Raw genomic sequence first — 7,484 nt, forward strand, 5'->3', positions numbered from 1 at the left:
TACTATTTTGACCTGAGAGCAAGCAAACCTGCAATCCCAAGTAATATGTGTTTTTCACATTCCCTCGTATATATATGTTCATGTATATATATACATCTACAAATATAAATGTATGTGCACACACAAATATGTAAACATCTCTATAGGTATTGATGTATTTTGTTTTACAGATTGAGATCCTACACTTTTCTCCATCTTTTTCTCATTTAGCAATATCTGGAAATGACAACTCATACAACTTGAATTAATTCCTTTTGATAGCTGTATAATATTTTATAGGATGCAGGAGTTGTAATTCATTCTGCTGTTTTCCTACTGATTAGCTTTCATTTTGTTACCCTTTTTTCCACTATGAGTATTTTTGTGAATAGAACCTTATGTATTTTATTTCTATAGAACAGATTCCCAAGAATGGTATAGCAAGGACAAAAGATATTTGTAGCTTAAAAAATTTTAATACAGGTTGCCAGACTTTTACAAATAGGTTGAAAAATTTCACATTTATGCCAGCTATCTATAACAATACCCTTTTACTTGGACCCCTCACCAGCCATAGTTGCTGTTGGTCATTTAACATTTTTCCCAGTCTGAAAAGATGTTTCACCTCACTTGTGACAAGAGAAATGCATAGTAAAATTTTACTGAGATTAAACATTTCTGCTTATTAGTCCCAAATCCAACAGTTTGAATAACATACTCTAGTAACAATGCTGTGGGGGCACTCTCATCTGTTTATACAGCACCTATGGAGAGAAATTTGGCAATATCTGTCAAAATTACACACACACACAAACACACCCATCTTTAACTTAGCAATCTCTTTTCTGTGAATTTATCCAGCAGATATCTTGAACATGTGAGACAAAATTATGTACACTATTATTCAATGATACTGTTTTAAAAGCCAAAGACTGAAAACAATGCCCATGTCCATCATAAGGGCTAGTAAAATAAATTCTGGCATTCATTTAGTGGAATACTAAGCAGCCATTAAAAGATAAGGAATCTCATTATGGAGTTACATAAATAATTCTAAGATATATTGTAAACTAATATATGTAGGACAGTGTATATATTGTTACCTTTATTTTTTAAATGGAGAATAATATAAATTTGTATTTTTCTGTAAAATCTCTGGGAAGGTACGCAAAAAACTAATAAAAGTATTAATGGGATAGGTGGTGGTGTTATGAGAAATTGGTGAACAGGAGATCACAGGGGAGACTGAAACTCAAAACATCTCACTCTCTCTCTACACATACACTATTTGAATGAACTATCTATTCAAAAAGAAAAATAGCTCCTATAGAGTGAATTCAATTTCCCCTACTGTGAGTTTTATGATCCTTTCATCAGCTGAATAAAAGGGATAAGATCCACTTCACAGTACTTTCTGAACACTAAATTAGAGGTGTGCTTAGCTCAGTGTCTGTCCCATATTAGGCACTCAGTAAATGTTAGTTGAATTAAAAAAAATTGTCAGTCTGTTAGACTAACTGGCATCTTATTATTTTATTTTGCATTTTCCTGATTTCTCCTGATTCTGAGCTTCTTTTCACATTTGGATTTATTATTCTCTGAATTCATATTATTTGCCCATCCATTCTTCTGTTGAATTGCTTGTTTCCTTCATGTGAATTTCTGAGTTCCCTGATTAAACCTCCTTGCAAATATTTTTCTAAATTTGTTGTGTATCTGTTAATTTCGTTTAGATATTTTTTTGCAAACAAAGGTTATTTTTATATTGACAAATGTGTATATTTTTTAAAGATAATGTATATTCTGCTGTTCTTACATGAAGTATTCTATAAATGTCAACTAGATCCAGTAGATTAATGATACTACAGTTCAATTTTTACTGATTTTCTGCCTGCTGGATGAATTATTGAAAGAGAGATATTGAAGTCTCTGTGATACTGGATTTGTCTATTTCTCTTTGTGGTTCTATCAGTTTTTGCCTTACACATTTTAATGCTGTTAGGTGCATATATGTTAAGATTGTTAATTCTTTTTGGAGAATTTACCTCTTTATACTTATGTAATGCTTCTCTCTATCCCTGACAGTTTTCCTTTTTCTAAAATCTCCTTTGTCTGACAATATAGCAACTCCAGCTTTCTTTTTATTAGTTTTAGCATGGCAGATCTTTATTTACTTTTAACCTATCTATGTCTTTATATTTAAAGTGAGTTTCTTACATATGGTTCCTGAAAAAATGAGAAACTAGTAAAGGCTATTGTCTTCCTCCCTCCAAATCAACCCTGAGTAACAACAGAAACAAGAAGGAAGCAAAAGCTTGAGGAATAAGATGAAAAACTTAGAGGAAACCATAGTTAGTGTTAGGAGTAAGTTCTGAAATACTGTTTCGCCATGCCCCACTTTGCTTTGGGGCAATCAGTGCCAAACTACTGATTGCTACAGAAATCACCAGCAACAAATCAGGCTTCCTGTAGGATTAGATAAAGGACCTAATTGAAGTGAGTTGCCAGTGAAAAAGTGGGGCTGCCAGATACTATAGAATATTGGGGCATTCACCCCTCCACTCCTTCCCTGCTGCCAGAATTTTGATAAATTATAACAGCCTTCTGCTGCTGGACTGTGGATCTCAACAGAGATCCTTACTAGAGAAACAGTAGCAAAGAGAGACCATCAGTTCTGTGGTTGCCTAGAGCTCTTGCTTTCTGCTCCTTAAACTTGTGGGAAGGGATAAAAACTAGGGTCTGCCATTTTGCTCTACCTTTGTATCCATTATTAGAAGGGGTAGTAGATAACACTAGGAGAACATGGCTTGTGAACCAAAGTATCTAGACACCTGAGGAGTATGATCACTATCAAACACAGCAAATTCTACAACATATACCAACAGAAGTAGAATAATAGGATATGCCAATACTTTTAATAACTCAATTATTCATTCAACACAATTTGTAAAGATATACGGTCTCACTCTGTTGCCCAAGCTGGAGCAATCATAGTTCACTTCATGCAGCCTTGAACTCTTGGGCTCAAGCAATCCTCCTGCCTCAGCCTCCTTGCTAGCTGGGATTACAGGTGTGTGCCACCACACCCACCTAATTTTTAGAATACTGTTTATAGAGACGAGGTCTTGCAACGTTTCCCAGGCTGCTTCAAACACCTGGCCTCAAGCAGTCATCCTGCCTTGGCCTCCTAAAGTGCTGTGATTATAAGCATGAGCCACTGTGCCCAGTCCATTCAGTAGTTTTTTACTGAACACCTACCAAGTGTCAGGTACTAAGGTTTCATCAGTCAACAAGATAGGTGAATAATTTTGTTCATGTGGGACATGGCAAGGGGGACAGAGACAAAAACATACAAATAATAATAAACAATTTTAGAAGGTAATATTTACTACCAAAACAATGCAGAGTAGGTAGATAGGGACTGATAAAAGGGTTGCCATTTTAAAATGAAACCCATTCTAAAATAGGAGCCACAGAGATGCAGGGCTGCGGTAAGGTTGGTAATATGTGAAGAGTGAACAAGAAATCATAAAGCCATGTGAGATTATTAGGTGTGGAAAAGTATGAGCTAAAATAAGGATCATAGCTGGGCATGGTGGCTCATGCCTGTACTCCCAGCACTGTGAGAGGCCTAGGCAGGCAAATCACTTAAGGCCAGGAGTTCAAGACCAGCCTCGCCAACGTGGCAAAACCCTGTCTCTACTAAAAATACAAAAATTAGCCAGACATGGTGGCGCAAGCCTGTGATCCCAGCTACTCGGAAGGCTGAGGCACCGAAAATTTCTTGAAATTGGGAGGCAGAGGCTGCAGTAAGCTGAGATTGCGCCACTGCACTCCTGTCTGGGCAACAGAGCAAGACTGTCTCAAAAATAATAATAAATAAAAAATTAAAAAATAAAGAACATCATAGATAAATAGCAGGTGGATCGGATCTTATGATGCTTTTGAGATACAGAATTTTAATATTTTTGTGCAGTTAAAATCTCTAGAAAACTTTTCCTTTGTGCTTTCTAGTGCTTTCATGCTTTGAAAAAAAACTTTTTATCCAGAGATATTTTTAGGTTGATAATTAAAATATTTTAATTATAATATTCGTATATGGAAAGAAATTCAAACAAAATAGGACAGTAGAAAGTAAAAGGCCTCATCCACTGTCTCTCCTCCTTTCCTCAGAAGTTATTTTTCTAGGTATCCTTCCAGAAATGTTCTATGTATAATCAAATACATGTAATTTTTAAAATTTATAAATAGGATACTATACATACTTTCTACAATTTGCTTTTTTCATTCACACATATGGCCCTACTCCAGAGACTGAGGTTTTAAATATCATGAAAATTTTTATTTAGAAGGCAAAACTACAGAGACAAAAGATAATTGGTTACCCAGGGGTATGAGTTGGTAGGGGTAAATAGGTGGAGCATAGGGCATTTATAGGGTAATAAAATGATTATGTATGCTACTATTATGGTGGATACATGACACTATGCAGTTGTCAAAATTGATAGAACTATACAGCACAGAGTGACCCCTAATGTTAACTATGGATTTTAGTTAATAATGTAGCAGTACTGGGTCATCAGTTGTGACAAATGTACCACACTAATGCAGGATATTAATAGGAGAAATGGTGTGTGTTGGGTTAGAGGGTGACATATGGGAATCTGTATTTTCTGCCCTATTCTTCTGTAAATTTAAAGCTATTCTTTAAGAAGTCTTTGAAAAAACTTCATTTAGAAAAACTATTCTTAAAGCTTTGTATAGAATATTTTAAAGTTGGAGGCTAGAGGTCACATATCTGGTAGACTGTTGCTATGGCCCAAACATAAAATAATAAAGGGCTATACTATGGTAGCAAATAAAATTACTTTGAATAGGTTTGCTAATACCTAAGAAAATTTCACATTAGAAATTATTGAGTGGGCCGGGCGCAGTGGCTCACGCTTGTAATCCCAGCACTTTGGGAGGCCGAGGCAGGTGGATCACGAGGTCAGGAGATCGAGACCACAGTGAAACCCTGTCTCTACTAAAAATACAAAAAATTAGCCGGGCGTGGTGGCGGGTGCCTGTAGTCCCAGCTACTCAGAGAGGCTGAGGCAGGAGAATGGCGTGAACCCGGGAGGCGGAGCTTGCAGTGAGCCAAGATCGCGCCACTGCACTCCAGCCTGGGCGACAGAGCAAGACTCTGTCTCAAAAAAAAAAAAAAAAAAAAAAAAAAATTATTGAGTGGAATTTAAAGTTTCTAATATAAAGAAATCATGTATCAAACATAGTGTGTTAATCAAAAGTAGGAAAAAACAATATGCATAAAAATTATGAGAACAAACGGAAATGTGGCTGAAAAGATGCTAATAGCCATAACATGTTGAACATGTTGTTTCTTTTTAAAGTTAACATGACACAGAGGAACCAGGAAATGCATCTACTGTATTTAGTTTTATTTATATTCTTAAATTGTTTATTTCCAGATTTCTGTAACATATATATGTATTTTTTAATTCAGTTTTATTTTGTGTGTGTGAGGGAGTATCACTCCCTCACCTAGGCTGGAGTGCAGTGGCGCGATCTCAGCTTATTACAACCTCTGCCTTCCAGGTTCATGCAATTCTCCTGCCTCAGCCTCCTGAGTAGCTAGGATTACAGGCGTGCACCACCACGCCTGGCTAATTTTTTTGTATTTAGTAGAGACAGGATTTCACCATGTTGGCCAGGCTGATCTCAAACTCCTGACCTCGTGATCCACCTGCCTCGGCCTACCAAAGTGCTGGGATTACAGGCATGAGCCACTGTGCCCAGCCTGTATTTTCTTAAAAGATCAGCCATTACCAAGTTATTATTGGATGCCTTTAATCTCTTTTGTTAGTGTATCCATATTCCAATAAAAATTGATTTACAAAAAGAGGCAGTGGTCTGCTCTATAGGATCTTGCACTAATAAGTTACTTTGATTCTTTAAGTTTGTCTTGAGAATTAAAACACATAATGTACGTAATAAAACACCATGATTTGGCATATAGTAAGCACTTGAAAATAGTAGTGGCTATTTTATTAAAATAGTGTGTTATCATACAGCTCAAAATGCTGATAAGATGAATCTGAAATTCAGACTTAAAAGTATTTTTATTATAGTAACAAGGTTATATTTGGGATTTTAAGTTTTGTTCTACCACCAGTGGTAGTTTAAGGCTTCTTGTATAATGGTTCTTTGTGATGTTTTTCTTTTCAGAGACATGTATGATGAACTCTTGGGACATGTTCCACTACTTGTGGATCCTGGTATTTCCTTGCTCAATTTTTACAAGAAATAGGTTTGGCATCTCTAGGAGTATCAAATGAAGATGTTCAGAAACGACACAAGATGAGTTCATTTTCAACTTAAAAAAATATTCTATTTATATCCATTAATAATGTAGTAAAAGCTTCCAAGTTACTCACTATAAAGTAATGGTTCTGGAAAGAGCATGTTAATTTAAAAAAATAACTACTTTATTAAGGTATGATTGACATGTAAAGCTGTATATATTGTATATAATACAATTAGTTTGGGGATACATTCTAATCATTTATGCTAATAACAACTTAGATCTCATACAAAAACTCAACACTTTAACTCATCTATCCTCTCTCACATTGTTATTGATGTCAAAATTTACATTTTTTTATTGTGCATCAATTAACAAATTACTGTAGCTATAGTTATTTTTAATACTTTTAACTCAGAGTTAAAAATGATTTTATGTACCACCATTACATTACAGTATTAGAGTATTCTGAACATAACTCTATACTTCCCTTTACCAGGGAGTTTCATACTTTCACGTTTTCATGTTGCTAATTAACATCCTTTAGTTTCCATTTGAAGTACTTCAACTTTAGTTTCAGTTTTAGCATTTCTTTTGAGGCAGGTCTAGTGATGAACTCCCTCAGCTTTTTTTTTTTCTGGAAAAGTCTTTATCTTTCCTTTTCTGAATGACAGCTTTGTGGGTAAATTATTCTTAGTTAGGAGGCTTTTTTTCTTTCAGTATTTTGAGTATATCATCCCATTCTCTTCTGGCTTGCAAGGTTTGCTGAAAAACCCGCTGAAAGTCTTATAGGAGCTCCCTTGTACATGACAAATTGCTTTCCTCTGCTGCTTTCAAAATTCTTTGTCATTAACTTTTGACAATTTGATTATAATGTGTCTCAGTGAAAAAATTTTCATATCGGACAGGTAATGTGCCAGTGTTTTAGCAAGGTCTGAGAAAGGCACATCTTACACAATGGCATGAAAACCCAATCATCATGCTTAGGAACCACAAAAAGATCAGTGAAGACATCTTTATGTTCAATCTACATGGAATTCTTTGGGAATTGTGGATCTGGATGTTCATTTTCCTCCTCAGATTTGGGCAGTTTTCTGCTATTATTTCTTTAAATAAGCAATCTGCCTCCTTTCTCGTTCTCTGCTTGCTCTACCACTTCTATAATGCGCATATTGGTTTAGAGTCCTGTAGGCTTACTTCATTA

At 35.5% G+C, this 7,484-nt stretch overlaps 1 non-coding gene across 1 annotated transcript; it reads right to left on the reverse strand.

Annotated features, from left to right (window-relative positions):
* Positions 1-7,178: 7,178 nt before the first annotated feature.
* Positions 7,179-7,282, reverse strand: LOC115836836. Its single transcript, XR_004031842.1, has one exon. It is a non-coding gene; the product is annotated as a small nucleolar RNA U13 (small nucleolar RNA).
* Between the last annotated feature and the right edge of the window lie 202 nt (positions 7,283-7,484).

Source organism: Nomascus leucogenys, chromosome 9 (genome assembly GCF_006542625.1).
Source record: "Nomascus leucogenys isolate Asia chromosome 9, Asia_NLE_v1, whole genome shotgun sequence".
Classification (NCBI taxonomy): Eukaryota; Metazoa; Chordata; class Mammalia; order Primates; family Hylobatidae; genus Nomascus; species Nomascus leucogenys.